The 26,936-nt window shown below is 56.5% G+C and overlaps 1 protein-coding gene across 1 annotated transcript in view; it reads right to left on the reverse strand.

Annotated features, from left to right (window-relative positions):
• Positions 1 to 26,592, reverse strand: part of EFNB1 (ephrin B1) — a 50,186-nt gene extending 23,594 nt beyond the window's left edge. Inside the window, exon 1 of the mRNA XM_018070819.3 lies at positions 26,496 to 26,592. The gene's annotated coding sequence lies outside the window, so the exon portion shown is untranslated. The remainder of the gene's footprint in view (positions 1 to 26,495) is intronic.
• Positions 26,593 to 26,936: the final 344 nt, after the last annotated feature.

The following is a 26,936-nucleotide window of genomic DNA, read 5'->3' on the forward strand; positions in this document are numbered from 1 at the left end:
CCAGCCACATTCCCCCCCCAGCATGTTTCCCTTTGTCCTCCAATTTCCTTGTTTTTTTCTTCTCCATTTCCCCCTTAGTGTCCTCTCTCTTCTCCAAAAGCAGGGCTGTTCCCAAAAAATTTTGCTTTGTCACAAGAACAGCTTGTAATGACCATCCTAGAGAAGACCAAGAGCTCCTACCACGCAAGAGGCCAGTTCTACAGGAAATTCTCCTTTAAAATACTCAGTAAAAAGCTACATTTATCACAAGAAAAAGAGAGGAAAAAAGGAGAGTCCAAAAATTGTCGCGTGTTGCCTGAACGCAGGATTGCAGCCAGTTCTGGGGACAAGGAAATTTAGTTCAGAGGGATGGCTGAAGACAAAAAGGAATTACACTCTTGACTTGTCTTCACAAGGACACGTCTTCAGATTTATCTTAACCGGGAGGAACGAACAGAGCAACTTCTAAATTAATAGGGAAATTCATCGTGCCCTCAGAGCACCCGCTGTAATGCCAGGGAGGGAGGGAGGGGGAAATCTGCTGTTCCTCCATAAAATACAGTTTGATTTCCCTGGTTTAAGGTGGGGAGGAAAAAAATACAAGGAAAACTAAAATTTAACTCAAACTTAATGCTGAAAAACAGCTTCCACCTTGTATGACTCTCCTTTACCTCGTCCATCACTCACAAGAATGGTCCAGTTTTATTCCTACCCCACCTCTGGAAGTGTTCAAGGCCAGGTTGGATGGGGCTTGGAGCAACCTGGGAGGTGTCCCTGCCCATGGCAGGGGGTGGAACAGAATGATCTTTAAGGTCCCTTCCAACCCAAACCATTCTGGGAGTCTGTGAATGGCCCGTCACCAGTTCACAGGTAACATCCTTCCTCCTGGAGTCCAAGGACATGGGAATGATTAACTACAGCCATTACAGCTTAAAACAAGTACTTTTTGCCAGCTGAGCAGGTGGGGAGCACTGGCCATCACTCCACTTATCGGCAGCTCCAACCATTAAAGCCCCTGGAGGTGGTTTTTGGGTGGCACCCACGGCTGCCCACCCGCAGAGCCGTGCTGGGACCATCCCAGCCAGGCATCCCCCCACAGCCCCCCGGCCCCCAGCTCCCGGCCCTGCAGGTTCCCTGGGACCGATCAGGTGGCGGCGTCCAATTTCCTCATTGTTTCAGGAGGTGTTTTCTGATGGGAAAGGTGAAAAGGGTATTTGTGAGCCTTGTAAACCGATTCCTCCGAGTTGGGTAAACAACGGGAGCTCTGTTGGCAGCGGGATGTCGGGATGCTGGAGCAGAGAGACGGGATTAAAGGGCAGCCTCTCCCCTGCCCTGAGTTGGGGGGCCGCTGCTGGGGACCCCCAGCCCTTGCAGAGCTCCCCCCTCAGCAGCACGGAGGGCTATGCTCCCTTAGGGCTCCAAACCGTGGGACCTGATGGACTGAGCGGGGTCTATAGGTGGGACCTGCTGGAAGAGCAGTGCCTGTGGAGGCAGCACCCTGATATCACAGAGGGGGGTTGCTGGGAGAGGAGGAACGGGGTAGTAAGGCTCCTCTCCTCCATGTGGGAACACATGGATAGATATGGATAAGCCAACACGTTCACAGCAACAGCTGCAGACACACGTGTCCTGCAGACAAGTCATCTGGAACCTTAAAATCCAGCAGTCCTTCAGATCTTCCTTAGAGGAGAACAGTGAATTGCTTAAAAACATATTTTTTTAAAAAATGTGTTGACGCACTTTCCAACCTCTCCTCTCCCCCTGATCCAGGCATTCCTTGCACCATGTCAACTACCAAATCTCCAGGGCAGCATCACCTTTCCCCACATCCACAACACACGATGCCCCTCACCTGACATCAGGCTTTGCAGAACAACATTTACCAAGAACCTGCTCCTCGCAGAAGACGCTCTAAAGCCGATGCTGACATACATACAAGATGACATATGCTAAATGCTGTTTGCTTCAAAGAAATCCAAAAATAACTGTATCTTACATGCAGGACATGTACGTCTGGCAGGGAAGGCTGACAGTGCCCGGCAGAGCGAGGCCTGCAGGAGCTCTGTGGTTTTCCTGGTGTCTGGGCAGCTGAAGACCCCGTGGGCCCAGCTCTCCACACCAACAGGTCCTTCCAGCCAGATCACAGCTCCCACGAGCCACCGCGGCTCACACCCACTGGGAACCGCCTCACAAAGGGATGGGAAAGGACCAGATCCAGTAAAAAAGCCAAAACTCCCTGTATGAACTGGGTGTGTGCTCCTGAAAAGCACTCCTGAACCCTGCGAGAGCTTTGCTGGTGCCCAGACACACCAGGTTCAGCCCCACCCCTCTGCCTCGCTCTCCCTCACTTCCCTGGGACATGGCAGCCATGTCCAGGCACTGGGTACTCTCCCAGGACCCTTGGCTACCAGCCAGAGAAATCAATGCTGTCCCCAGAGGAGTCCTCCAGACCCCAATATCACAGAGCTCCAGCCACCAGAGGGGCACTGCACAGCTCACGCTCCCACCATCACTCCAAAGCTCCCCTGCTGACACCCAGGCACCGCTGCCCTTGCCAAGGTCTGTGTTTTCACCAAGAAAGAGACATCGAGGGGCTGGTAGCAAACACTGGGATGTCTCTTGGGTGGTACCATCGCAGCTGGAGTCAAACAGCATCACTAGACAGGGACGAGTACACAGTCCCAGCTTGAGCCAAGAGCATCAGACACCCCATGTCACAGGGACAGCCCCCCCCCCAACTCACTTCACCTCTCAAGAGCTGAGGACAACCAAACCAGAGGAATTATACACTAATCCCAACGGCCCACCTTATTCCAGTACACCAACAGCATCTACAGCCCTTTCCCGGAGCGGTGCCAGCAGCTGGAGGCACAGGACCCATTCTCCTTTTTGACTCCCATTCAACTCTTGGGAACAAAGAAACCCCGTGGAAGGAAGTTAATTACAAGTGGAATGAAAAGGTTCCACACTCTCCTCTGCCCCCCTCTGTATCTGTCGCCTTCTCGCTCGTCCATCGCACTCCCCGTCGCCGTAAGAGGGTAAATCGGAGCACGCGAACCCCCACGCTCTCAGATCCCACTTCTTTCATGTGCTCCTCTATTATTAGTCTCCTTTAGAAGAGCCTTCCATCTTTTTTCCCCCTGCTAATCTATGTATAATTATTTTCCTTGCCCTCGGCAGACCTCTGCTATTTCTGCTCTGTCCTTCGGAGCCGAGGTGGCCACACAGACCCAACAGTTCCAGGTAATTCTAAAAGCAGCATCGTATCTCCCCCACTCTCTTGGTCTCTGGTGCTCAGAGAGAGATTTTCCACCTTCCAGCCCACCCAGCTCCTCGTTGTCCCCGGGAGGGGGAACAGCCTCTGCTGAGCCCCCACAGGCTGTCCTGTCCCGTCCCCCTCCCAGACACACTTTAAGGCCCTTTTTTTTTCCACATCTCGGGTTTAATGAGGCCCATTCAACCCTCCCAAAGACAAAAGGCCCTTCTCGTTTCCAAACGGATTTACACGACGCATCAGTGAGGCATAAACGAGTCACCATGGCAACGCACACTGGCCCCCCCAGCACTGGGATGCCATTTTCCAACTCCACTGCTCCCCAAAACCCCTTTGTTGCTTTAATGCAGCTAGGAGGCTCCTCACCGGCTGGGAAAATCCCCCACCCACCCCAAAGTGACCCCCAGGGCCAAGGATGACATTTTTGAGGTGAAGTTAAAAGATGTCCCCAGTGCAGACACCCCAGAGAGCTCCACGCCATGACCGACTCTGGGTCATGGCCAAGCCAGGGTCTGGATTGAGTGGAAGGGACAGAAACACCAGTTGCAGGGGGAAATGAAACCAAGCTGCCCCCTCTGCCCAGAAATGGGGGTGATGCCCATGGCAGCACAGTCTGTCCACGCTCAAACACCAGCCCCAGCCACAACCCTGCTCCCAGCACCTTTCCACAGGGAAGCCGGTGGCTTTGGGGATTCCCATAGCTTTGGCAATGATCAAGAGGTCACTCCAATGCTTCATATGGAGGTTTGGCAATCATGAGTCTCATGTTTGTACCATAACCCTCCCCAGTCAGCCTCTCATTGAAGCTCAAGAGAGCACCTTGCTTGCTCCATGCAGGGAAGACGGGACACAGGGAATGTGGGAAGCAGCGACGTCCCACCACAGCTCCTCAAGCTTTTTTCAGATGTTGCACAGTCGCTTCCATATCTCTGAAGACCAAGCCCTTACCCAACATCAAGGGGACAGCCCAGCTGTACCTGATTAGACAACAGGGAAAGACCAGAAAGAATCCATTTTCCATGAAAACACCTCCAGGGTTTCTGCAAGGGGAAAGGAAGCAGGACCCTGGTTACAGCTGCAAACCTGCAGCTTACAGATGGGTCTCCCCTCCTCCAGTCCAGACCCTTCTCCTAAGGGAGAGAGATCCAGAGCAACAGCCAGCAAGGTGACTGAAGACATCACTTGTCACAGGGCCCAGCACGTTCCCACTCGTGGAGATGCTCTTCAGCCTAAAGAGCCACCTCAGAGCAGCACTGCCACCCCTCTGCATGGGTTTGGCTTTTCCTGTCCCTGCACCAGATGCCAAGGTAGAGGAAGTCTAGAGGAGGGACAGCTAGCAGAGGTCACCAGGGACAAGGGATGATCCCCACAGATCCTCTCTGTCCCTGTGCCAGTTTTCCTGCCGCTGGGCTCAGGAGCCCAAGGGCTTTTGGAACAGGTGGCTCAGCAGTGGTCACACCAAGGTTATCACCAACCAAGAGCAGAGGAGGTCTCCAGCCATCAGGATGCTGTGGAGAACAGGTCACCAGGCTCAGGAAAGCCGGCACAGATGCTGGTCACACCTCAGCACCCATGGCCAGCAGGGTCACAGTGGCCAGCGATGCCTCTGGCCCCACAGCCACTGGCAGCCAGGGCTGGCCTCGGTGACTCAGAGCCCTCCTGCACCATGGCATGCCCAAGGAAAGCATCTGAGTCCCAGATTCTCCATCAGCTCCAAGGAGGATAATGGTGGCCCCCATTCCATCACCACACTGAGCACAGCCAAAGGCAGTGCCCATAAAAGAGGAATGTTTTCCTTTGTCCCATCATGTGCTTGGTCAAGATGGTTCCCAATGCCAGTCCATCATCTACAGGGATGGCTGCTGCTCACCCCAGCACTCTGAGGAGGAAGAAGAGAAGGGGCAGGAGGAGAAGGTTCACAGCCCTCGCAGGAGCCAGGCCTGACATGAGCTGCCACGTGCTGCTCCATGTTCCCACCCCGTGCACTCAGACACTGCTCCCAAACGATCCCAATCCAAACCCTGTGAGGGCGGGAAACAAAAAGTGCTGGTAATTGAGGGAGTTTGGAGGAGATTTAATTGGGGTCAGAGCAGTGGCGCAGGCTGCTGCTGCCACCTGCAGCCAGTGGTGTGGGCTCGGGGGACCCCAGGCTCCCACCCGCGCCGGCCTGGGGTGCAGACGCAGAATGAGGAGCGCCAGGGGTCCCCTGGGCTTGTCCCCACCCCACACACCCCCCTGCAAACTCCTTATTTTCAGCACAATAAGCAGCTCCAGCAGCGACGGAACCACGGGCTTGGCCAAGAAATGCAGAGAAAAAAAAGCCATATTTTCTCCCTCGAGTTGTATCGTCCCGATCTCCCCGCGGAGGAATCTGGAGGAGCCGAGTTATCTAATTAATGCTGGCAGAAGCAGGAGGCCGAGGGCCGGGGGGCGGCGGGGCCCACAAAGCCGGCGTGGGGAGCGGTCTCCCCGCCGCCGGCATCCCCCGGCAAAGGGGCCCCTCGCTGGGAGTGAGGTAAGAGGGGATTCAAAGGGGGGTTTGTCAGGGGTTTTGTTTTTGAAAACGGGGGAGGGGAATGGGACAGGGCTTGACAAGAGCTGACAGACAACTGAACAAAACCATAAGGGCCATGAATGGCAACACGGCGCTTTAATTGGCGTAGGAATGGAGAGAGAAGTGAGACAATGAGGCCGGGCAGTGGCAGTGGGGCCGAGGTGTGGGCAGCGGGCACTCACCTTCTCCTGCCCACACTGCCAACCCCATCCCGACAGAGGTTGGCAGCTGGATGGCCTCCATCCTGAAAAATAGCACCCAAAAACCCCAGGGAAAACATGGAAGCCGGAACGACAGAGCCCAGCACCCATCAGGCATCACAAAACCCTGACAGCACCAGAAGCAGCACAGTCCCAGCCCTGGGACGCTGCAGATATTAAATGATCCATCGGAAGCAGCTCAGGTTCCCGCTCGGCTCCGTGTGTTTTCCGGCCTCAGTTTGGCCGCCCGTGCCCTGGCTGCAGCCCCGCTCATCCGGAGGACGGGGGGCCGGGAGGGGGAGAGAGGGAGAGGCAGGTTAAAAGGGAACACGGTTGGATCAGCAGGGTTCCCACTCCTTCCCTGACCCCTCCGAAATAAAACGGAGGAGATTTCGCCTCCCGGTTCCAAAGCAAAGAATTACTTTGGCAGGGCCCGCGGCGGCGGCCGGGCGCCCACTTGGAAGGGAAAGCGGCAGGAATATGCCCAAGGAACCCAAGAGCAGGCCCTCCCCGCCAGGGCCTGCTCATTCTCATGCAGATCCATCCCCAGCCAGGACAGATCGGAGGCAAATTGCAGCCCGCCCTCCCCAGAGCAGGGGAAGGCAGGCAAGGGGCTCAGCCCACCAGACCTGACACGAACCCCACTGTTTTCCAAGATCCCCCTCTTCCCACCTCTCACTTTTCCAGCTCAGTTGGAAAAATGAAGGGCTGAAAGCCAAGAGCTGAAGTTACAGCCAGTGGTTGGGTCCTGGGAGAGAGAGAGAGCCCCTCCCTCCCTTCCTCCCTGCACCCCAGAACCCGGCACCCCAGAATCCGACACCTCACTGACCCTGCACCCCAAAATCCCAGGCTGCAGCCAGGAGCCTCAAACCAGCCCAAACCTCCCAACAGGACAGTGGAGACCCTCTACCCTGAACCAGACAACACTGAGTGCTGCAAGTCACTGCTGCTGCATTCCCAGGGGTACAGAATAGGTCCCCAAATCCCTCAGCACCCCCCTTCACACTCTACTGGCCACCTCCAAAGGAAGGGAGAGGAGCCACCAGCCTCCCCCAGTTTTCTGAGGACTACCACAAAAATAAAGCCCACACATGCCCTGGGGCATACACCAGCAGCTGTGGGGTCCTCCTGGACTTCCCCTGGCTCCCATGGTGTCCCAGGGCTTGTGTCTCCACCCCCAGAGATCCCACTGCTCTGGGTGACAGCCCCAGAGCACCCACCCAGGTCCCTGGGAGGGCTGGGGCTCTGGCTCACCCCAAGGATGCAATGCTGCGGTTTGAAGGATTAATCCCAACATCAGGAACCGGGCAGGGAGGAGCAATCCCTGCAGAGGGTTCCCCACAGCCCGGCTGCGGGATGGCCTGCCCTGCCCCGACAGGTCTCCCGGGTTTCGCCAGCCCTGCCAGCCCCTGGCCCAGGAGCAGCGTCACCCCCCTGACTCACCGCCAGGCCCTTTGATCCCTCGGCTCCCAGAGGTGGCCAAACGAGTTCTGTCATTCCAGCTCTGTCTGGAAGCGCCATCTTCCCAGGCAGCTGCAAATCACCAGCCCTCAGCCCTCGTGTCATTACCGGCAACTCGCTCGGCTGCCACCGGCCTTGGAACTTACTAAGAGCTTCTCAACCCCTGTCCTAATGCAGGGCACGTCCACATCTGCCCACATCTGCCCACAGCTGTCCACCCCAGCTGTGGTTGGAAGGGACCTTAAAGCTCATCTCATTCCACCCCCTTCCACTATCCCAGGTTGCTCCAAGCCCCGTCCAACCTGGCCTTGGACACTTTCAGGGATCCAGGGGCAGCCACAGCTTCTCTGGACAACCTCTGCCAGGGGCTCACCACCCTCACAGCCAAGAATTCCTTCCCAATATCCCATCTATCCCTGCCCTCTGGCAGTGGGAAGCCATTCCCCCTTGTTCTGTCCCTCCATCCCTTGTCCCAAGTCCCTCTCCAGCTCTCCTGGAGCCCCTTTAGGCCCCGGAAGGAACTCTAAGGTCTCCCCAGAGCCTTTTCTTCTCCAGGCTGAAGCAGGAACCAGGTCACAGAGTTCCTCACTCCCACGTCAGCCCCACCACCGGCACGTCGTGCTCGGCCGGCCAGGACCTTCGGCCCCACTCCATGGGGGTGGATGGGGCTGGGTTAGGTCTGAGAGAAAAAACTAAAGATGAGTCACAAGACCTCAAAAGATTATTTGTTTTCTCCCCTCTTGTCCTCCTGCACACACAAACTGAGCCATCACCAAAGCCTGGAGAGCCAGCTCCGCAGGAAAGCCTGAATCCAGTCTCCACCTTCAGCCCTGGATGTCACTCAGCAGGGAAGAAACTGCCCCTTTCTCCCCAAAACCTCTTCCCAGTGCTGCCCACTGTGCTCTTTACTGTGAGGCCCCATTCAGGTGCAAAAGCCCCAATTTTCTCTGTATCTACAGCAAAAAGACAGACCTTCCTAAAGGTTTCAGCACTGGGAGGGGCTGGGACACCCTCTGCTCTCCCTCTTCTCTGCTCCCAGTTTACCCAGTTCAGGGCTGATTGGAACAGCAGCAGCTGAAAGGGGGGGCAGGAGAGAGGCCAGCACAGCACAGGAGTGTCAGGTTTAAACCTCTCCTCCTGCCCAAAGAGATCTGGTTCAGACTTGCTTTTATTTTTAGGCCAGATACACGTACAGCTGAACTTTAATACAGTGTACAACATCCAGCTGGGAACGGGCGAGGGAGAGGAACCAGAACCCAGCACTGGCTCGGGTGTCACGGGAGCTGCCAGAGCCGGAGATCTCAGGACTCGTGCTCCTCTCTGTCCCCAAGGATGTCACTAGACATTGTTGGGACACACAGCTCCCACTCCCTGCGGAGCCTTTCACAAAGCAGTAAGGAAAGCTTGAGTTTAAACCTAAAAATAACTCAGCCCTTGGGCCTGAGGGGGAGGGGGCAGAGCACCCAGCCTGCCATCCCGCTCCAGCACCAGCAGTTTCCAATTGCCTGCGGACAGGGAGCGTTCCCAGTTCTCCCCCCCGAGACAAAAACCTCCGCCTTGCCACCCACACTCATGGAATAAAGCTGGCAAGAGCCACAGGAGAGACCAAAGTCTCCCCCAACCACATCCTGCCCCCCCCCTTTGCTGCCAGATGCGATTCCCCAGAGCCTTGTCCCAAAATCCCGCCAGCTCAGGCATTCCTGGTGGCAGTCCTCGTCCCACCGCCTGTGTGCCACCACGCTGGGGACACATCCCAGCGATGCCATCACACCAGGAGCCTGACAGGGCTGATGCCACCAGCCTAACGGGGAGTTTATTCCAAGGCTGGTGACTTGTCTGCCCCGCTGATCCCCCTTCCCTGTGTTCCACAGGCAGAACCAGTTCCCAACATGGAGCACAAGCATCAAACTCACCAGAGCTGGGAGAGCACACAAGGACCAACCCCCACCTTGCAGCGATGGTTTCAGGGTGCCCCCCAGGAAAGGGGATGATTTACCAAGGCTTAGGAAAACCCCAAGTGAGCACCAGTGCTGCTGCAGGAACACCCCATCCTGTCCTTTGGCCCCTGGCCGGACTCACCCCCACAAACCCCTTACTGGACCCCGAATCTTCTCTCCGACCCCCAGGACCCTCAGCTCCCCCATCCCTTCCTGCCTCCCTATCCCAGAAAAGCCATTCACGAGGCTCCAGTCTCTGACCATCCAACTCCCTAAATCCACTTCAGTCTTTCTTTGCACTTAAGGTGCTTTTTTCCTTTCCTTTCTCTTTTTTAAACTTATTAAGGAGAAAGTTCAAACCACTGGCAGCGACTGAGACGCACTAATTTGGAACTTAGTGTGGAGTCGACATTGCATTAAGTATTTCTGTCAACCGTGAGGACACACCATGTCTGTGTAAGAAATTACACCAGCAATTATAGCTAAAGAGGCATGTAAAATTTAAAAAAAAAAATTTAATGTATTCAGAAATGATAACTGACATTCTTATTAGGATTAATCTAATTTTAGTAGACTCATTTATATCCTGCCTCTGGATAAAAAATGAGTTTCAATTTTAAAACCTGGATAAAAACTGGCATTTTTTAAGAAAGTACTTTTAAAAGTCACCCTGCATGATTAAGCGGGATGATAATGTGAGGAAGCTTAACAAAAAGCTGTGCCATTAAAGAAGATATTTGTTAAACAAAACAGAAGCAGAGATATTTATCAACCCCAGCAGACTGTTCCAGGGTAACTCCGGACCTGGCGCTGCCGGGTGTTGCTTGTGGTTGCAGGTTAATGGAGAGAAAACTGGGAACGGCGGATAACGGGGAAGGGGTAGGACGATGCTCAGGGCTGGGTCGGAGTTTTGTCGGGATGTCAGGAGCACGGGATGCATCCTGCACCCATGAGCAGGGAATGGCAGGCATCAGTGAGAGCCATATGGTGCATCTATAGCCCGGATGAGCAACGCTGCCCAGTGTAGCCTGGACAGTCCCATGAGGCAGGGATGGGGGCAAGGTAAAGCACGGGAGTCACTCACAGACTGGGAAAAGAAACTCCAAAGGTTGAGTTAGTTTAACTTACCCAAAACCTGAGATTTTACACCGAGGTCCTTCGCAAGGAGCAGCCTGGGGGTGCCGAGGTTTGCCGGAACACTGAGCAGGGCTGGGCACAGCTCCGCACTGCCCACCCTCTGTGGCACCGCCACAGGCTGGTTACCTGGTACAAACACGTGCCCTTGGCCCATTGCTCTGGTCTCCATACACTGTAACCCCACGGAAGTGGATTGTTTAAATGGCACAGGTTCTGGCAGAAGCAGGTACAGGAGCATCTCTTCTCCCTGTCCCAACCTACCATGGAGGGTGGAGGACGCCTTTCACCAGCACAGGCTTCCTGCTACAGACACCTCTAACAACTAAATAACCCCAAATCACATCACTCATCAAACCCAGTCACCCCAGGAAAGGAACCAGCCGAGATGCCTCCTCCAGTCATGCCTGTTACTCCATGTCCCCACATTCAAATCCCCCACGGCAGCGGGGCTGCCATGGACGTGTCTCGGACCACCATACACCATGGGATACCAAGGAGATGTTCAGTCATCCCAGGGTGGGAAGATGGGAAGGCAGGAGGGCACATGGAGCCTGCACCCCCAGGATGGGAGCCAGGCACTCACCAGGGCTTGGCCCTCTCCTCTCACCCGCATCCCCCCATTTGAAGGGAATTAAGCATGGAAGCAAGGCACCAAATGATTTAAGGATACATGGAAGGAGTCAAAAGCCAATGAGGAAAAAAAAGTCCCAGGCTGATTATTTTATTTTCTCTTGACAGTTTGAGCCACAATGGCCAATAAATCCCAATTACGGATTTTAAAAATGCTTCCTGCAGACACTTGGACCATCAAGGCAATTCTGGGTTCCCATAACTCCTGCTTTATGATGGTCATACATGTCAGCTCTCCGCAGAGCCTAGCATTTCAATAAAATGACCATAAACCTAGATTAGAGATTAAAGGACTGACTCAGAAGTTGTCAGAGGAAGAAACAAGTTTCCCTGCAATTGCTTTGCCATTTTTACCGACCAACAGTTTGGCTTTTGGATGGTTTTATGCCAGCAGTAAATCCTGGCTGCTGACAGCTCGGTGTGGAGAGGCTGAGGCAGTGGGGAGGTGCGGGGAGGACCGAGCGCAGCCCCAGGCTCAGCGACAGCTCCGCGATCAGAAGTGACAGGTCTCCTCCTGGGCTCCCCAGCGCCTGCGACGGCACAGGGACGTGGATGCCAGCTCCGACCGACCTTCCCAGCCCCCCCTCCCAGCCCCCCAACCTGTCAGACTGCTCTCCAGGGAGCAGCTCTGTCCTCCTTTCTCCTCCTTTCGTTTTGGCAGGGTCAGGAGCTGCCAAGCACGCCAGGACATGGGAAGGTGACAGCGGAGGGGTGACCCCCCCACCCGTGGGCTCCCTGTGGCCAGACAGGACCAGGGAGCCCCAAACGATGCTCTGGGGGAGCAACCCCGGCCCCCCATCAGCAGCTGCCTCTGTCCCCCAGCCTGTCACAGCAGCAGTGACAACTCAGTGGAGACGCCTTTGGAAGGATAAACGCCGAGCGTTTGTTGTGCTCGTGTTTCCTGGATGAATGCGCCGCTTCCTTTTACTAAATGCTCTCCTAGGAGAAGGGAAAGGGAAAAATAAAACAGCAGCAGAAAGAAAGGGGGATGACTCACGGCGAGGCCACATCTCCACCGACACGCGAGAGCTGCGAGACAGTGCCAAGGACAAGGGCTGGGATCAAAAGCATAAGAGCGGATCAAACGCACGCCCTCCCCGGGGAGGGGGAAGGTTTGCAGGAGCTGCCAGGGGAGGAAGGTGGGATGGAGCCGGGCCCATCTCCCTTTCCTGAGGTTCAGCCGCTGTTTTCACATTCTGAACAGGATCTCTGCTCGTTTGAGTTCATTGAGACACGCACACAGTGCTCCACACCAGGACACAGGCAGGGATGGGGACGGGGAGGACCAGGAAGAACCGTGGCTGCACCCAACAGGAGGTGAAAAAATGCCCTTTTCCCGAGGAAATGAAAGAGCCGAGCCCGGAGCTCAGCACGCCAAAGGGGGCCGGTGCCCTTTCTGCCGGTGCCTCTCAAAGTCTATCAAAAAGTCCCATTTACATCAAAATGCCCTTCCAGACATGCTTCGATTTTACTTTTCCCCTTTCATCTCGCCCCCCTCCCGCCCCACCTCGCAGCCCCATTGTCCTCGCAGCACCGCGCGCGGGGGAGAGGGCCGAGCGCGCTGCCAGCGGGGAAGGAACGGCAGAGAAAGAAAAGAGCTTTAAACTAAGAGAGAAGCCGGAATCGCTCCTGGTCCCGCTCCAGCGGGAGCTGTGACCCCATCTCCTCCCGCCTGCTGCTTGGCGGCCGCCTCCCGGGGCCAGCGCTGGCCGTGTCCCCACGCGGGGATGGGGACTCGGGCTGCCCCAGCCTCCTGCCACCCGGGGCTTGGGTCAGGCCGGTGGCCACAGATGGCTCAATGAGCTTTAACAAAAGCCTCGGGCACGGGCTGCAGGATCCATGATCCTGCACGGCTCAGCTCCACTGTTCCTGCACGGGCAGCACCCTGCACGCCCGCTCCCAGCAAGGTGGCTACTGGTGGCACTGGGAGAGCCTGACAAAGCACTTTAGGTACCAACAAGCTGGTAATGAAGTGGCTCAAGTTTGTGTCCTTCACTCTGCAGATGAATCCTAAAATACGCCAGGGGAGCTGGAACACTTCCACCGGTGCCAGTGCCAGGCTCTGCTCTGCCCCAGCCCTGTCCCACCTGTCCTTCTCCAGCAATTCGGATTTATGGAGCTGTTTTCTCCGCCAGCCTTGGCCTCGGCAGCACCACATCCTCCCTAACAAACTCTTCCAAGACCCTTATGCAGAGGTGCTTTCCCCAGGGTGCCAGATGGACACCCAAGCCCCAACTGAAATCCACTCCAGGTTCCATGTGCAAATGCTGTTTAATTCCAGTCTAACTCAGTAAAGCCCAGCTCTAGCAGCTCACAACCCCGATGCCATTCACCAGGCTCTGTCCACCTCCTCTGACACTGAGCTTGTCCAGTCCTCCCTTCCTATTGTCAGCATCTATTTTTAACCCCCAGCATTATTTCTCCCTGCGTGACTTCAGACATTCTCCGGGGACGAGGTGGAATTGCTGAGCTGGTTCCAGGCAAAGTGACTCAACTCTCACCTTCACAAGCCACACAGGAATCACGGAAGGAGTAAATTTTCCTCCGTTCACATTTTCCTTTCTCCTGCCCACCAAGCTCTAAAAGCAGGGAAAACTGCAGGGAGGTAAAGTCCATGTCCATCAGCAAGAACACACAGCAAAGCCATTTCCCTCCTGTTCCTTCCCTGGCACCTTTATCATCAGCTGGATTTACCTCTGTGGCAGTTACCTCGGGAAAAATCCTGCATCAACACCCACTGCCGGTGTAAATGAAGGTCAGAACCACAACCTTCAAACGGGTGTTATGAGTGGATGCTCCAACCTGCCAGGCACGGGGAAGCTTGTGAGAGGCCCATCCCGGTGGAAGGGAGGGAGCAGCGTTCCCCTCGCGGGGCCCTGGGCTGAGCGCCGGTGCCGACGCTTCATTACTCCCTTTGAGCTGGTCCTCCCGGCGCCGCCGAGCAGTAATTAAGGAGAAGGTCAGCAGTGAAGCCCTTCAAAAATCTGTCCCTTTAGGGGAGTATCCAAACAACCCACCATTTGCCGCCTTCTAATTCCTAAAGCGCGCAAACCCAACGCCAACCCAACGCCGACCCAACGCCGAGCGCTCAGAGGTGCCTCGTGGTGCAGGAAGGCGTGCGCCGCGTGAGCCAGATGCTGGCATTAGTGGGCATTAAGAACCAATAAATAATCATTAATGCTGCTCCAGGAATGCGGCGCTCTGTGAGAAAGCCCTGATGCCAAAACACGGTGTTCACAGCACCGGGGGAGCCGGGCTCCTCTGGTGCAGATCCGGGACAGCCGCCTACCGCGCACAATGCAGCCGGCGCTGCCAATTCCGGATCACATCCCAGTCCCCAGCACTCAGCATTCCTCACGAAGCCCCAGCTCAGGGGCTGGCTCGGAGAGCTCCCACGAGCCGAACTGCTCCCATGGCCACATAGGACCGTGCTGGCCAACAGAAGCTGCGGTGACATGGAGAGCTGCCTCGCTCCGAGCTGTCGGACACCGCTCCGGCCAGCCCTGTCTTCTGGGATGACTTTTGCTCGCTGGAGCTGGCGGGATGCTGGAACACATACAGCCCCGGAGACAAGGGCAGGCAGCATCTGGAAGCAATTATCCCAACGCTCTTGTATCTGTCACCCGCTCCCCGGCCTTCTGCAAGGAACCACTCGCACCATCAGCAATCTCTCTCTCAGAAACCAGGATAAGGATTCTTCCCCCTCTCCCTGACAAGGTAGCAGAAACTTTCCCAACAGAGGGCATAGGGTGGGCAAGGTCCCTCCTGCCAGGTCACACAGGTGAACTGGGCACACCAAGAACAGGCCCCTGTAGGTAACTGAAGGAGGAAGAGCTCCCAGATAAGGAATACAACAATTTCTCTGCTCCATCCGTATCCCACAAACCTCCAACTGCTTTACAGGCATGGGTGAACTCCTGGGAGTTCTGCGGGATGGTCCACACGCCTCCAACACAAGTCATGCATCTCCATCCCCAAACCATGTGCCTCAGTCCTCAACCCACACGTCTCCAACCTCAAACCATGTGTTTCCATCCTCAACCCACGTGCCTCCATCCTCAAAGAGGAAAAGCAAGGAGGAAAGGGCCTTGTCTAGGAGAGCAGGAGCCAGGAGGAACCTACAGCCTTTCCCCAGGTTGAGGACAGCAGCAGGAGTCCCTCTACTCTCCCTGGCATTGTCCACATCCCACAGTGTTCCCAGGCACAGCATGCAGCCTGCATCCCAAAAGGAAAACCCAGCCAAGAAGGAACGGCTGATGGGCCCCAGGGCTTTTCCAGTTGGCTGGCACGTCCAGCAAACCCCCAGAACTCTAAAAGGGTGGCACTCCCACCCACCTCCCCAAGCCCACGGGCTCCACACGTAGTGGAGGGAGGTGGCTCAGGAAGACTTTCGTGCCTCTCCTGGATGTTATGAAACCAGGCAGGGAGCATGAAACTGCCTGCCGTGGGTGGGAGCACCCAGGGCTATGTGAAGAGAGCCGTAGGATTCTTCCGTGGTCTGGGAAAGCACGCGGGCTCCCCCGCCCCGCACACGCCCTCGCAGGGTGGGTTTTTCTTCTGGAGAGACCGGGTGAGCACAAACACCCAGCACAGCCCCACATGAAGGGGATAATTAGGGAACAGCACCCAGCACTCACCAAGTCAGGGCAGAGATCAAAAGCAGCATCAGGCATTAAACCTCCCCGGGATCGGGAACTGCTCCTGGGAAGGGACTCGTGTGGGACCCCTCCTCGCCCCTCTCCTCCCCCACACCCTGGCACCCCTCACTGCAGGGAGGGAACACCAGGACAAGCCAAGCCAGTGCCGTCATCCCCAACACCCCACAAGCACGCTTTCCTCCATTCCCTACTCCCATCAAGTCTTCCTGTAGCTCAGGCTCAAAAAAAGAAGGAAAACAGGAAAAACTTCTCCTACTGCCATAAAACCAGCAAGAGACACGAAGCTGCAAGGATGGACAGCTGGGGGGTCCAGGAGACACAGCTGCACAAGGGACCCTCCTCTCCTCTTCCCTCCCTCCACTGCTTTGCTGGGTTGTTGCTGCCCTAATTATTTCAGCAATTAGGAGAGCTGAGGTGCTGCTAATGGGGGGCAGGGGAAGGGGGACACAGGGAAAGGGAAGGACAGGGAAAGGGGGGAGCACACCAGCAGGGATGCAAAACAAGCCCACAGCCTCACAAAATTTCCATGAAAGAAGAAGAATACAAATCTTAAACCCAAACACAGCTGAAGGGGAAATCCCAGCTGCCTCCAGCCCTTCACACCTCCAAGCGCCTTCCTGAAATCCCAATCCGGCCAAGCCCCCCATTCCCCTTGGCCCAGTGAGAGGGAAGGGGTTGTGCATCCCCCCAGTAGCACCAGAACAGCCCTTCCCACCTCCTGGGGAAGCATCTCCTCCTCCTCCTCCTGCTGCAAAGGAAGCCAGGAACAATGGGATGCACCAGTGCCAGCTCCGGCTGGGATGGACGCTCATGGACCACCCGTCTGGGCTGCCCAGGGATGAGGAGCAGGCTGGGGGGGCAGTCGAGGGCAGAGGGCACAGGCAGCTGCCAAGACTCCCTCCCTTCCCTGGGGCGAGGGATATGGGGGGACGCGGGGGTTCGGTGACTGCAGGCAGTGGTCACTGTGACAGGGCTGTGCAGAGCCCCCCCAGCTCACCCCCACCCCAGCTCTTCCCACAGCAGAGGGGATGCCAGCTGATCCACCAGCCAGACCTTCCCTTACAAAAATAACATTTCATCTTTTTTTTTTTTTTTTAATTTCTTCTCTTAAAATAATTGACTAATTGGCCGAGTCCCAGGTCCGTGCTGGGAGTGGATCCCAGGTCTGCTCTTGCATGAAGGGTTTATTAAAGACATCAGAGGATGACAGGACAGGAGGGGGGCAGGCAGAGCCGGGGCGGTGCCCACAGCACGCTGGAAATTTCCCATCGCACCCAGAGGGAGGAAGCCCAAAAATTAATCCCGGCCATCCCCCGCAGCTCAGCTCTGCCCCGAGCAGGGCCTGAGTCACCCAGGGCGGCATCACCCAGGGTGGCATCACCCAGGATGGCATCCGGGCCCCAGCACCCTCAGAGCAGGAGCGAGGCTGAGAGCACATGCAAGAGAGGGGGTCCCCCTCCTCTCCTCCCTTTAATCCCCAGCCCCAAAGCAGAGCCCTTTTAGGGGAAAGTGTAACGCAATACCTGGAAAATTTCTCCCACCCGCTCTCCGCTGTCGGCTGCCAAATTTAAAACATATTTGCTGCTTGGCCTTGAAGAAACGTAACCTGCTGCCTAATTCCGACACGTTTATTCTTCGGGGGGCAACGAAAAAATTCGCACAGCCGCTGGTGGCTCCTCTCCTTACACCCCGCAGCCCTCGGGCTGGGAGCTGCCAAAAAGCTGCCTGGGAGCCGTCCACCGGCACGCACGGAAACACTGGGAAGGAACAGGAGGGAGGGAGCTCTGCCTGTCCTGCAGCACCAGGGCAAGAGGTTTTTGGCAGATGAGCCCAGAGCCTCAGCCTGGGGTGCCATCGGCCAAAAGCCCCTGGAATATGCAATGTCCAGAGCAATGCAAAGCTCCAGAGCATGGGAATGGGCTGGAATCACCACCCGCCTACATGGAGAACACTCCCACTTGTAAGCAAGGCCACCCCATCTCCCCTCACCACACAGAGACCCAGGACAACAAGTGGGTGCCCATGCAGCCCTCATCCCTCATCCCACCACCCCAGCTCCTCACCAGGTGGAATTTTCCAGCAGGGCTGGGGTTGCAGTGGGAAGGGGCTGGGGGAGGGCACAATGTGTTTAGCAGACTGAGCAATCCGACAGGGTCCATTAAAGGAAACAATTTGTAATACAATAATTATTATGTCGTTCCTCTGGCCTCTTTCCTAAGCCACTCTTTAAACAGTTTGAGGCTTGAGGGGCCTCTAGAAAGCAGATGGGATCTGTGGGGCTGAGGGTGCTTCAGTGTCCACGTGTGCCGGGACGAGGCAGATGGGACGGACACACAGGGTGGATGCACATCTGGAGCTCTCCAGTGCAACGGGAGCTCATCCCAGTTTGGTCATGGTCCTTGAGGGATCACCGGGAACACTGGGAAGGGGAACTGCTGCTCCCCAACACTCCCCAGCCACAGGGGAGCATCACCAGCCGAGGGTCCTCTCCCTGTGCACCGCTGGCTCTGGATCCATGCTCGCCCCAGGATCCACGGCCTGGCAGCACGGCCGAGCCCCGCGGCGGCTCCAGCTCAGCTTTTCTGCTCTGAAGTTCTCGGCCACACATCTGAAGAAAGCGGCGGTAGCGAACAACAGAGCGAGAGCAAGCAACACAAATCCCCGGGATAATGAGCCCGGAGGAGGGAGACGGTGGGCTCTGTCTGAGGAGGGAGCCGTGCTTTTATTGGAGAGGCCTAAAAGGGCTATAAATCCTCAGATTCAAAGGCGAACTCGAGCTCTTTCAAGTCGGAGGAAGGCCTGGGATGTGTCAGCCGGGAGGACTAACCACGCCGCGTCCCCTGCTGAAGTGGCCTCTTCAGCAAAGCCGCGGAGCAGCCCGGGATATTACACCCAGATCCTTTCCATATGCTGCCCGCCCGGCCGCAGGCAGGGCACGCCGGCATCCCTGCCGGCACCGGGAGCCGCCCGACCCCCCGCACGGGAAAAACCGGCCACCCTGCTTTAACGGGGAAGTGCCTGTGTGCCCATTCCCCTTCCCAATGCCCACGGATGATTTGCCCCTCGAAATCCTGGTGGGAGCAGGGGGCTGTGTCCCTCCCTCTCGCGTTTGGCTGCGATACTGCAGCGAGCCCAGACAAAGACGCTGGAGCCCAGCACCAGCACATCCCCGAGCATCCCTCCCCATCCCTGCATCCCTGACCATCCCTGCCAGATCTAGAGCTGCCGGTCCCGTCTGCCAACCCACACACCAGGCCCGGGCTCCCACGTTCCAGGAATCCATGAAAAGGGTAAAATTGGTGGCAAAGAGGAGACAGCGCCAAGCCCCAGCCCTGCACAGACAACCGCAGACACTTCCCAGCTCTAATGAGAAGGAAAACATGGATATGCTCCGGGATCAATGGAATGATGTGAGGGCATTTACAGCTCTTAAGCCATGAAAATGCACTTTGCTTTTCCTAAAGTACCTACTCAGAAGAGGTTGAATGGCAGGAGCCAGCCAGAGCAGCCAGTCCCCAGCGCTGGGCTCATCCTGCACACCAGGATGCCAGGGGCAAAGAAAGGGATTGCTGGGAAGTTGGATGCTCCTGTCCCATCGCCAGTGGTGAGGCAGGTGCCACCAAAAGCAGCCAGAAACCCCATCCAGAGAAGGCACCCACCCCAGCTGGCCCTTTGCACGTCCCAAACTCCAGCATGAAGGTGCTGGGACAAAGAGCTGGTGTGGCATCCCCTCCTGGCACCTCCGCGTTGGCACAAGCAAGAGCCAACCCATGCCAAAGCAGGTAACTCTAAGCCTCTCACCACAGCCCAGCCCTGGCAGACACGGCACACGTGGATCCCTGTGCAGGCACAGCACCGCGGTGGGACGGAGCCATTGGAAAACACCAAGGGGAGCTCACAGCTGGACACCAAACACCCCCTGTCCCGGCTCCCCACACAGCCCCCCCGGCAAAGCCCGGTCCCACGGCCTTGGAAAGGGCGAGCAGCCCACCTGGGAAGGGCCGGCTGCGGGGAAGAAAAGGTTATTCCCGAGCAGCCGAGCCAGGGTTATAAATAGCTGGCATTTTTGAAGTGCAGCTGCTCGGCTCAGCCTGGCCGGGGCGGCACTGCCACGCCGGCACCTGAGCCGGCTCGGATCCCGCCCGGGGGCTCCGGCAGGGAGAGCTCACACAGGAGAAGCCACTGCTCACTGGAACACCAGGAGTAACCCCCCAAACCTGTCCCCCACCATCCTCCAGCCCTCCCCAGGGAGGAGGGGCCTGGAGGCCCCAGAGTCCTGCTCCAGGCATCGCCCACAGCCTCGGCAGGCTTTGGCTCCAGCTCCAGAAGAACCTGCTCCACAAAAACACAGGGGCCAGGAAAATCCCACCGTGTGCACAGATCCAGCCTCACCGAGCAGGACGTTTAGCCCTGGCTTGTCCGACTCATCTGGGACCAAGCCTGGACAGGCCGAGGCAGCCAGGAGTGCCAGGATCCCAAGGCTCTGGCACAGCCAGGAGCAGAGCACTGGGGCTCTGACTGAAGATGGGATCCCGAGACTCCAGTACAGCCATGAGCTGAGCACCAGTGCTCCAATCAAGATATGGGATCCTGAGAATACGACAAAGTCAGGAGCAGAACATCAGTGCTCCAAACAGAGATAGCATTCCAAGACTCCTGCACAGCCATGAGCTGGTGTTCCAACAAGAGACAACACACCAGGAGCAAGAAAACCCTTCCCAAAGGATGGTGGGTGTGCACCAAACCTCTCCACGAGCAGGAGAACCACCACCACTACAACCACCATCCCTCCTGCTCTCCGGAGGAGGATCCTCTGTCATTCCACCCACCCCAAAACAAGGGATGGGAAGGAGAAAAGCGTCAGGAAGCAACAGCAAAGACCTGTGCTCTCTCTCAGCCCAGCACAACAAAAGCCCGGCCGCGCATTCCTGCCCAGATGTGACGCTGCGATAGCACCGAGCGAGTCCTTCTCCTGCTCCCCATCCCAGCAATCATTAATTAGAGACAGAACGGAATCAGCTTTGTTTCTCCCCACCCTGTTCCAGCTGCCAGACTCCAAGTAGCATGTGCTACTGATCGCTCCAAGATGTTTTCCCACCGGAGCCCAGCGCTCTTCGGGCAGAGAGGCTTCCCGGCAGCACGGCCACCGCTGGGCCAGGAATAGGGTGCCCTGCCAGAGGGGCAGGGACGTGGAGCCACGGGGAAGTCAGGGGCAGGTGGGACCCACAAATCCTACATGGAAAAAGGGATCATGCCCCGCTTTACAGGGGTAACCCAAACAGCTCCTGACATGCATCATGTGAGCGGCTGCACAAGCACCCCGACTCTTGGGACCCCGTGATCCCAACAAACATGGGCAGGGCTCGGGGGGACCCTGAGCACTCAGTCAAGCTGTTTAGGGGGACCCCCAAGCACCCAGAGAAGCTGTTTGGGGGGACCCCCAGCACTCAGTAAAGCTGCTTCAGGAGACCCCAGTCTACAAGGGAGCGCTGAGCACTCAGTAAAGCTGTTTGGGGGGACCCCATAGCACCCAGCAAAGCTGCTCAGAGGGACCCCCAGCCCAGCGAGGGCACAGGCTTATCCCACCCTGCCAGACACAGTCCATTAGGGATAAGGATCCCAGGAGCACCTCAGACCCCCAGAGCGGTGCAGGGGCTCATGTGCAGCGGTGGCACAGGGAAGCAACCCCCACTAGCCCCTGGCAGCCCTTCCTGGTCCAAAGTGGCACGGAAGGCCCGTCCGGCCCCGCTGCCAGGCGGCTCCGAGGAGCTGCAGCAGCTGTTTTGCTCCGAGAAAGCTCCGGCTCCTTTTACAATCAATCAGCCACCCCATCACGGCTCTTTTTTTCTTTTAAAGGAAGCAGTTAAATCCATTTTATGGAATCCAGCGGTATTTACCCGGCTACTGCAAGAGCCGCAGCCCTGCCTTCCCTTTTTCTTAATTTAAGTTAATGAAGTCATTCCCAAACAACCCACAAGGAGCCCTGGGTGCTCCTTCCCCTGGGCACTGGGAGAGAGGGAATCTCACTGGTGAAACCTGGGCTGGGCACAGGGGTTCTGCCTTGGGGGAGTGGGAGCACAAACTCCCCATGCTGAGAGAGCTCCCAACAGCCTGCGACCCAGGAAAGGGTCCCCCCAGCCCCCTCGGGAAGGGCTCCACCATTCCAGAGGGAAACTTCAACCAGGATGCAGGCCATCCAGGCTTGCTTTGTCCAAGCCTTCAGAGATGAAGCGAAGCCCTGGGAAGGCCCAGTTTTGTACAGGGGCCATCAGATTCCTGATGGGACCACAGAATCAAAAATCCTGGAATAGTTTGGGTTGGAAGGGATCTTAAAGCTCATCCAGTTCCACTCCTTGCCACGGGCAGGGACACCTTCCACTAGCCCAGGTTGCTCCAAGCCCCATCCAACCCGGCCTTGGACACTTCCAGGGATGGAGCAGCCACAGCTTCTCTGGGCAGCCTTTGCCAGGGCCTCCCCACCCTCACAGGGAAGAATTCCTTCCCAATATCCAATCTAAACTTCCCATGTTTTTAGTTTAAAACCATTCCCTTGGGGATCCCCCACCTCTCGGGCCTGGGAAGGGGGAGTCTCCGAAGGCTCCGTGAGCCATAAATGACTCTTAATTAAAAATAACCAGCGTGTTCTCCCTATTTCCCAACTCCCGACACCCCGGAGCGCGCCCACCGCTCCGGTAATTCCATTACATCTGCTCCGACAAGTGTGAGCCCCCCGCTCCGGAGCTCCAGGCCAGCCATTCCCCTCGGAAACAGCCTTCCCGCAAGCACTCTGTCCCTCGTAAAACGGCATTAAAAAAGGCAAAGATACGCCAGGCTTCAAACCCGGCGCTTATGGAATCCAACGGGACACCAGCATGCCATTAAAGGCAGAATAAAAATACCATGAAAGATTAGACTTTTGTCTGGGTTGTTTTTTTTTCCCCCTGTTCCCTTCACCTTTTTCTTCTTAAATAAATAAATTCACTTTGTTTTGAGCAAGTTGCTGGATTGCTCCGTGGAGCGAACAGAGCCGAGTGAAACTTTCTGTAAGAGGAAGAGGGAAAAGCAGAGGCAAAAGGAGCCGTTCTCCGGAGCCGCGGATGATGTGTCCCATTTCCCCCACCTCCTTATTAAAATACTTTCTGGAGAGGCGAATTCCAGCCTGAAATGAATTTTCCAAACCATATTTTATTAGGAATGCTTCCTTTTAACGGTCGGTACAGGAGCCCACCAGGGTCAGTATTTCTCCAAAATTACAGCCAAGGGAGTTGAGAAAGGATTTAGCCAGAATTTCTCGGGCAATTCCCGGCTGTTCAAGGAGAGCACGCTCCCACTGCCCCCCAGCTGGGCAGCAAAGGGGCCAAGCAAATCCCAAAAGCACTTTCTGCCCCCCTCAAAGCCCATGTTGGACTCTGTGGAAAAATTAAAGCCGTATTGGTTCCCCAAGACCCCTTCCAAGGGGTTCCACAGGCATCCCAGGAGAAGCTTGCTCAGAGAGGTGAGCTCATCCCAGTCACAGGTTTGACACAATTACCACTTTTTTTCCAACAAAACCATTCCTAGGCCTATTTTTTCCCCTTTAAAGACCCAGAATTATTCACAATGGGAAGACAGTGATGATTTCACCGCTGGCTTTGGGACACACACCCAGGAGCCGACGGGAAATGCTTCCCAACGCGGCGCTGCAGCTTAAGCCTGTCTTAACTCGATTAGGAAATGGTTCCGTCTATCGGATGTGTTATCAGAGTCCCTCCGATAACACCAGCAGCCCCGGACCCGCCAGAGCTTGGAGCCCACAGCCCTCAGCTGCCCAGAAAGGGTAGGAAAATATTTTCCTTATTTACAGCGATCGCTCCAAGGCCGGCCGGGCCCAGCGGGCCACGCTTGCTCCTCCGATCCGTTGGAAAATTCCACTTAGCCGTATTATTTTTAAAGGCTTTAGCTCTCTTTACTCTAAAAACAAGAGTTAAAGCTCGGCAGAGTGGGATGGGGGACTGGCACAGCCCCGGCGTCAGCCGAGGAAGGGGTCTGGAAGCCCAAAGTACGGTGGGGAGAGGGTTCAGTGGATCTATCCGGAAGAGTAATCCCAGTCAAACCAAGAGCACGGCTTTTCCTCAAGCTGGAGCCGGACTTTGCCCAGCACACTGATCTCAGACTGGTTTCCTCAGCCGGGTTTGCTGGGAGCAGTTGTGGAGAGGCTCTGCCCGACACCACACAACCAGCACAAATCAGAGGTGGGAGCACCAAGGGGTAAAAGGAAGCGACGGATCCCGGAGATGGATCCCGGAGATCAGGGTCCGGGGTCACTTCACGGGGGCACAGACCCGGATCATGGGATCAGAGCCTGGCCCTGACAGCCCCCACCAAGGCAAAACCCTTACACTGGCTTTGCCCACACATGTCCCAGCATGTTCCCAGTTGGCAACGCCAACGTTTCGGGCTCTTCCCACCCTCTCCCGTCCCTGTGGGGATACGGGGATGGGGAAGCACCGGGGCTGCTGCCCCACGGCAGGCACCCACGGGAGCAGCCCCACGATGGCACGTGCCCAGAACACTGTGCCGAGGGCAGACAACCTCTGAGCCCCGAACTGGGGGAGAACCAAGGGCAGACTGAGATCCAAATTCAGGGAGAATTGAGAGTGGCCAACCACCAAGCTCCAGGGAGAACCGAGGGGACACAACCTCCGAGCCCCGAATTCAGGGAAAACCAAGAGTAGGCAACCACTGCACTCCAAACTGGGGGAGAAACAAGGGCAGAGAAACACTGAGACTCAAATTCCAGGAGAACCGAGAGTGGGCAACCACTGAGCTCTAGACTGGAAAAGAACCGGGAACAGACAATCTCTGCGCTCTAAACTGGGGGAGAACCAAGGGTGGATGACCACCAAGTTCCAAATTCAGGGAGAACTGAGAGTGGGCAACCACCAAATCCAAACTGAGGGAGAACCAGAGGTAGACAACCACAAAGCTCCAAGGTGGGGGAGAACCGAGGGCAGACAACCACCGAGCTCCAAAACTGGGGAGAAACATTCGTGGACCATCTCCGAGCTCCCACACTGGGAGGAGAACTGAGGGTGGACGATCTCTGAGCTCTGAATTTGGGGAAACTAGGAGTGGGCAACCACCGAGCTCCCAAGTGGGGGAGAACTGGGAGCGGACAACCACCAGGCTCCCAGTGAGGAAACCCAGGAAGACCCTGAGCTCTCCCTGGACACCCCACTTGGAGGGACATCTCCGAGCGCTCCGCACCAGGGGTCGGTGCCGGTGGGAACCTCCCGGTGTGCCACCCTGTGCCAGCTGATTGCCACCACCTCCTCCAACTTCCAGGCCTCGGCAGCTTAAGGAAAGCCCAGGATAGCAAAGGGGACCAGGGAGACATGGCGTCCCCCACCACCAAGCCAGAGCTGCCTCTACCTCCTCCAGCTCTTTTTCCCAAATAAAACTGTATTTTCTGGAACTTATTTGCCTGTCCCTTGCCAACACCACGGGCTCACGAACACAGCAGGACAATTCCCGAGGGAGAAGGCTCTCTCTGCTCCCAGCCAACTGACACAACTCCGAAAGGAAGGAAAGGAAAAACACATCGAGGAGGAGAACGGAGCGCCGGAGCCGCCGTCCCGGCGCTTCCAGAGCTGGGCACATGCGTGAGCCGGCAAAGTTCCTTTTTCCCAACGAAATAAAGGAAATAAACGTTTGGTTGGAATACGTGTCCAAGCAGGAAGGTTGTCCAAATTGTTTCGCTTCTTTCCAACCCTCAAAAACTCTTTGGATTATTTTACGGGATTTTTTTTTTTGCCTTGAGAAATGCGGTGGGGAGAAAAAAAAAAAAATCAGGCTAAAAGCAGGATTTTTTTTTTTTTCAAGCTTGAACGGGGTAAGATAAATAAACATTCCGTGATCTACAAGATAAAGCTCAGCAAGGGCCACCAAATCATCCCGACCACCAGCCACGGGGCAGGGGCGACCAAACACCCTACACTCCTCCTCGTCCTCGCCCTTCATCCCGGCCCTTCGCATTGTTCCTGCACGGCAGCCGCGTCCACATCCACAGATACATAAATAAATACATAAAAATATATATAATTTGGGTGTCTGCACAGACGGAGCAGCCCCGCCGCCCGCTTTGTTCGGACCCAGCCCGGTTGGGGGGGGGGGTCCCTCGCCTTCCTCCACGGTCGATTTCGGATGAGAAAGCCCAGGAAAAAAAAAAGAAAAAGAAAAAGGTAATAAATCCAAGTGGTGGAGGGGAGCGGCGATCCGGGGGGGAAGAAAAAAAAAACCCCACAATTTAGCCGTGAAAAATTTAAAAAAAAAAAAAAAAAAAAAAAAACAAAAGGCGTTCTTAAAAAATAAAAACGGATTCAAAGAGAGGAAAAGCTGCGCGAAGCAAAAGCATCGTTAAAAACGGGGGGGAAAAAAGGAGAGGAGGTGTTGGGGGTTTTTTTGGTACAAAAAGCAGCGCGGCATCGCCGCGGGTCCGTCCTCAGCCGGGGGTCGCTCCGTCCGCCGCCCGCAGCCGCCGGGAGCGATTTTCCCTTGAAAACCTCGCCGTTTCCGTTAAATTCGTACGGCTACCGCGGTTTCGGTACATTTTTGCCCGCGGGGGGGGTGCGAGGCGCGTTTTCACCCCCTCCCCCTTGCTCCCGCCCCCCTTCTCGCCGCACGTACTTGGGGTTCGCGGAGCTCCACGACACCGGCTCCAGGCTCTTGGCGAGCGGCGCGGCGAGGCGGCACAGGGCCAGCAGGACACCCAGCAGCCACCGCCCGCCGCGGGCCGCGCCATCGTCCCTGGCGGCGGGACGGGCCGGGCGTCAGGCGCCCATCGCGCTCCGCCGCCTCTCTCCACCTCCTAGCCGCTCTCTCTCCCGACCCCGCCGCCTCCGCCCGCCCGCACCGCGAGGCGCCGCCCGTCGCGCAGCGGCTCTACCCCTCCGCGCAGGCAGCGGCGCGGGCAGCCTGGAGCGGCGGCCAATGGCGAGCGGAGCGGGGGGCTTGGCGGGCGGGCACGCCCATTGTGGGTTAAGGGGAGCGCGGAGATTTGGGGGTTTTTTTGATGACACCCCTCACCCCCAGTGGTGTCGGTTACTGTCGAGTTAACGGAGTGAGAGG

The sequence above is a fragment of the Manacus vitellinus genome, unplaced genomic scaffold (genome assembly GCF_001715985.3).
Source record: "Manacus vitellinus isolate BGI_N305 unplaced genomic scaffold, ASM171598v3 scaffold_19_pilon, whole genome shotgun sequence".
Classification (NCBI taxonomy): Eukaryota; Metazoa; Chordata; class Aves; order Passeriformes; family Pipridae; genus Manacus; species Manacus vitellinus.